The following is a 5,763-nucleotide window of genomic DNA, read 5'->3' as shown; positions in this document are numbered from 1 at the left end:
CCACGACCGCATCAGGAGCCGCTGCACTCGCACGGACGCGGTCCAGCGAGGTCGGCCTCCCCCACGTCTCGAGCCGCCGGAGCAATAGCACCGGATGAGAGCAGAAGGGGAGGAAGGGAGGAGTTGCAGATCGATCCATAACTCGCGGTTCTGCCTCCACCACCCCGCGACAGTTTTCTCACCACGCAATTCTCCTCTCCCGGTTTTCTTACCTTGCCCAAATCCCTACTCCAAATCCGATTTGGAGATTTTAGCATCTCTCGATTCGAGGTCGGCTGCGTGTTTCCGATTCGGTCCGTCTGGGCATGTTGTTGATTTCCCTCGGATGGCTTCGTCTCCGGTGTCGTACTGCTGCTACCACTGCGGCTGCTTCGTGAGGGCCTCGCCGTCCACCGTAGTTGCCTGGACTACGACATTGGCGTCCTCGAGCAGTTTTCGTAGCTAGGTTGGCCATGATGGATACCGGGGAAATCAACCACCACCGCCTGATGGTGCGCTCACTGTTGTTCCACTCACACCCCAGGGGATCTGGCCACAGTGGCATCGAGGACCTCCGGATCCACATAAAATCATTGAGACAGACACCTGTGCGACATCGCGGATCATCCTTAACGCTGCAACATCGTTGAGGTCCAGCTTGCTGCCTCCACCTGGGATTGGTGTGTCATCGTACTAAGGTACAATTGTTCATCGTCTCATCCCTCAATTAATGCATTATTCCTATGCACAGTCATTCGTATTCAATTAGTATTTTTAGTATTCTGGAGTGATAGGGTAGATATGGTGGCGTTGTAGGCTGACATGGTGTTGATGTAGTAGATCTGTATGCTCTCAATTTGCACCAATAGAGCACCTATGTGCATACGAATTGAAGTTCATGCAATTATTAGTGTTCCTCTCTTGTACATTACAATGACTGCTACTAATATCACCCAGTCGTATTGTTACTTCTGAACAATACCTACTCTCAATTGCAGGTTTTGGGAAGGGAAGAAAAATATGGATGGAAAGAATGCATTGGCATATATTTTCTGGAAGGTGGTCTGGTCTACGTATCTTCATCTGATGGACATGAAATCTATGGTATGAACTGGGTGAAACAGAACTATGATAAGTTCATTGTTACTTTTCTCTAAAATTTTGTGGCTCTATATATTATCCCTAAACTAAGATGATAGCCCCATATCTGTTAAGCTACTGTAGAACATGACAAGATATATTTTGTGCATTGCTGGACCTTAGTCTTTTGTGGTAGTAATCCGATATGTGTGTTTCAGTCTGGAAACAAAAGATCATCACTGGACGATCTAGAGAGATCTTTCTGAGAGAATACAAAGGAGATGGAGATAGAAATTGAATGACCAGGAGAGGAGATTCTACAATATACCTATTCTAAAATAGAAGATAGCATATTATTGGTTCTTTATCTCCATGTATATTTTCTGGCATCTTTTCGAAGAGTTGTGTTTGTATGTTTGGTTCTCTGTTTAAAGGATTTTTGGTTCTCTATTTTGATGCAACCTCCATTGTTTACAGCCGGGGAAACAATAAACAATAGTTGTCTCTTTACTTTGCTCATGTTGCAGTGTTGCATGTTTCTTAGCGAATACTGTCCTTTTATTGGAGATACTACAACTGAATTGCTGGCTCAATGGTAGGTTTGTTCTGGAGGGTCACATCTGTACAAAGTACTAGCAGGTTGTCTTTTCTGTTTCCATATCCTGACAAGTTTTAGGTTGGGAACTGTTGGTGCTATTTTGAAAAATGGAACTCAGCCCAATCACAGAGGTGTGCCCTGGTAGAGGTAAAACAAAATCCATCTGACTTATCCCGTGTGCCATGTTTAGTTATAAGCACAGAATTTCTGATCTGGATATCTCATTGGAGAGATGCATTGTTACCGTGATTCAGTTTATGCTAAAAAGATTTACTCCAATTAGGAAAACCTCCCATCATTAATGCTAATATGATGACCATGTAGTGTCTTATCATATTATTAGCAATAGGTAGTGTCTTTCAAAATCTATTCCTTCATTTATGCAATTTTCAGTATTCTTTGATGCAAACTTGAGCTAGGCATCTTCTACAGAAATACATCAATCAAGTAACATCATGCTTAGTTGAGCCTTAAAATTTTCTTCCTTGTAGCAAATATTTGAACTGCTTTAAGGTTGCTCAGAAGTTCTCCAACTTCTGGATTCCCTAAACTCTAGCGTGGACCAGTGCCGAAAAGTCTAGCTTCAAGAAGCGAGATCCGAGAAGCTAGCCCATTTGGTTGTACAAGTACACATCTATAAGTGGATTTGGTAAGTTTCCTTCGAAGTCCGATGTTTTTTTACTGTCTAGAATAGCATGACACCAGATAATTCTACATGTGGAAACTCTGTCCTTATCCTTTTTCTGGGTTAAATGGAGGCTGTACAATTATAACTCATCTCCTTAAGTCACATGAAGTTTAAAGTTTGCTGTTCCATTAGCTAGATAAAATAATGTTAGTTCAACAGATTGTGGGTGATAAATTTTCTCTCTTTCTTGGTCATATAGAGTTCAAAGGTCACCCGATTGTTATTTCTTGTGTTGTATTCGCACTATCCGAAACGATAAACAAGCTTTGCAGAAGACACGAAGAGTTGAATCATGGTGTGTCTGCACAACACCCATTCAAGCTTAAAGCTTTCTCTTCCATTCAGACTTCATATGTGATTTTTTTTGTTACAAATTCTCTTTGTTTATATGCAAGCAAATGACTGAAGTATTAACCAGCACCGGAAGCTTATATTGTCATGCTGATAGTCTGTCAGATGTGCCAATCAGACAGACATTTTAGTTCGTGAAACCGTCTCCTTAGTCTAGCCCAACTGGAGAGAATGGATTCATGATATACTTTTTCTTATGCACCTGGGATTATATGCAGATTAGATTATACTCCGTATATGTTTATTCATCAATACTAATTCTAAAAATATGACACATTCAGGTTTAAGGGGCATTGGCACCATTGACATCTCATGGCAGAGCAATGCTATGCATCCACTGGTTATAGAGAGATCCGAGGTTGTGACTTGTACTCCCTTTGGTCCTATTTAATTGACTCAGATTTAGCATAAAGTTGTACTAAATCCAAGTCAATTAAAAGATACCGGAGGGAGTAGCACTTTATTTTGGAAATCAAAGCTTAATATGGTTAACTCTATACCACCGTGGTGAACTGTTATATGTATGCCTTATAATTTCAACTGGTATACACATAGTTCTTATGTTTATGGTACCAATGGGAATATGCGCGCTTGCGTGAGTGTGCGTGTGCGATATTCGATTACACATTTGGGTTGGGTTCCATGCTCTTCTGTAGTTTCTTGCTATATCATTGTCTTCCATTGGTCTAGACAATTTTCATGGCATTTATTGCATCAATTATCTCACTTAAGCACACCACATTGTCATGTGATTTCTCTCAAGATCTAGCTTTTACCTGTTGTTCATTATATATATTTTGTCTTTTGTGCTCTGTATTACCAAAATTACTCAATAAAAATTATGCAACTCTCCAGCTCCTTATTTATTCTGTGGTCTCTATTTCCTTGCAAATGTTAAGTCTTTTGTGTTTCACTGCCAACAGCAAAGAAGATTTTATGTGGAAAAGGATAATTACGATTACAGAGCAGCCTATTCAAATTATACCAATACTAATACTCCTTAACACTTACTCCCTGAAGTCAAGCTTACCAAGTACACCATGCATGCATGTCGGGGCGTCGATTATGAAAGAACGGAGGTAGTACAACAAAAGTTTCTTCCTTACTTCATAGGTTCTCATGGTACTCCTAAGATTTTCTTTGAGTTAATTGCTTCTCTGTTGCTATCCAAAAAATTTAGTGCTGCTCGACTTTCGAGTTTTGAAATCAGGCTGGCATGCATTTATAAAGTAGATGAATACGCTTATTTCTGTTTAACTTGCCTTTGGTGACTGTTTGAGGGTTGAGACTCACTTGAGTAGACATCTTTTTGGGTACACTTTTGAGTCCTCATGCTGAGTTCTCTTTCTCTGATCATTTAATCTCTATCAATGGTGTGGCATTCAGCGAGGACAGAGACGCTGTGGATTGACGGTGGTGCGGTGCAATGGACACATATGTTGTAATTAACATGCTAGGAACTATATACCCTACAATCTGGGTAATAACAGGCCAGGATCTGCTATTGAAGACTACCGTAGTAGTCCATGTTATCATATGTGTTCTAGCTATGTAATGAACTGCTGAACTGCAAACAAGCCTGTATTGTTCTGTCGAACCACCACTCATCAATTGTACAAGCAATATGCACTCATATTTTCATGCTTATTCTACATATATCCATGTTGCCCCTTTGTTTATCATATATGTTAAATAATGTACTCGGATTCGAGGGTCGCTGGATTCTGCTGGGGGAAAGCTGCGAGGGGCACTGGATTCTGCTGGGGGAAAGCTGCGAGGGGCACGGGAATCCGCCGGCGGGAGGCTGCGAACGGCGCCCGAGTCGGCCAGCCGGAGGATGCGAACGACGCCCAAGTCCGCCGGCCGGAGTCTCCGCTCCCGAGAGCGCGAGTCCGCCGGCGCCAGCGAAGTTACAGCACCTGATTTTAGATTGGGGGTGTGTTGGTGACGATATCGAAATACGAAGGATCCAAACGTAAAAAAGGCAATTTATATTGGCCCTCCGTTAACAAGTTCAGTTGTAACATTGGTCGATGTAGATATGCTCGCTATATGAATAAACCAATCCATTCGTTAAACATTGTTGTTCGCCCTTTGTTTAGCCTCTTAACATCTTAGCGGCATTTTGCAAGGAACAATACTGATTGACCATTTACCCAGTTCATGTATGAGCCCTGAAAATTCTCACCACAGATACAGGACGGGCGCGGCGTGCCGCCGCGCCTTGTGTTGCTAGTTGCAGTAATTGCAGGTTTAGATACGGCTAATTGACACGTTAAATGTTACTACTGCAATCGCCAGATTAATTAGACATTCCCACATTATTTAGGCCTAGGTGTTAGGGTCAACCGTTCCACAGTCTCCATACTAATATGGTTCTACTTGCTAGATTTATTAAGCTTAATTGTCAGGCTTGCCAAGCTAATCAAGCGTGACTGATTCAGTTGGTACTAATTTACATATTCACTTGGCAATAGTACGGAGTACATGCAAGGTTCAATTGGTATTAACTACAACTAGGGGTCACTCATAGGGAAAGCGGATAAAATTGTGTAGCTGCCAAATTCGAAGAGCTAAGAAATTGGAATGCCTAATACCTTGTTCTCCAAAAACAATTGGAGACACATGTCACTAGAGGTTACTGACGAGGGATTAACTCGTCAATGCCTACGTATTGTAGACTTAGGGTTTCGTAAGAAGTAGAGGGCAAATAGATCTCGAAGGTTCAGCCGAACAAATGTGCTCAACTCAATATTACGGTGGCTAGAGTTACAATGACTTCGGATCCCTTCTGTCTCCCTCGGCTTCCCCTTTACATAGGAGGCGAAGCCGAGACTTTTCCATGTCGTACAAGTTACAAACTGTCGAGCAGCATTGGGCTTTTCCTATATTGATACAAGTTTCCTATCATGACTCTACTTTCCTAACCCGAAACCTTGCAACCTTCTGGGCTTCCAAATCTTTGAGTCCATGGGCTTCATACTCTCCTGTAGACCCAGGGTGCTTTATTTGGCATGTCTGTTAAGCATACCTATGTCAGTAACCCCAAGATTTTGCTTGAATCGTA

At 41.9% G+C, this 5,763-nt stretch overlaps 1 long non-coding RNA gene across 3 annotated transcripts; it reads left to right on the top strand.

Moving 5' to 3' along the window:
• The first annotated feature begins 350 nt into the window (after positions 1-350).
• Positions 351-3,762, top strand: LOC124674203. Of its 3 annotated transcripts, none has more exons than XR_006992960.1 (3): positions 351-677; positions 978-1,083; positions 1,278-3,762. It is a non-coding gene; the product is annotated as an uncharacterized LOC124674203 (long non-coding RNA). The 3 variants fall into 3 exon arrangements; XR_006992958.1 differs by having other exon boundaries at positions 978-2,306; positions 2,978-3,762; XR_006992957.1 differs by having other exon boundaries at positions 978-3,762.
• The last annotated feature ends 2,001 nt before the right edge of the window (positions 3,763-5,763 follow it).

Source organism: Lolium rigidum, chromosome 1, assembly GCF_022539505.1.
Source record: "Lolium rigidum isolate FL_2022 chromosome 1, APGP_CSIRO_Lrig_0.1, whole genome shotgun sequence".
Lineage (NCBI taxonomy): Eukaryota > Viridiplantae > Streptophyta > Magnoliopsida > Poales > Poaceae > Lolium > Lolium rigidum.
Note: the sequence above shows the minus strand (reverse complement) of the source record. Positions and strands in the feature narration are given on the sequence as shown.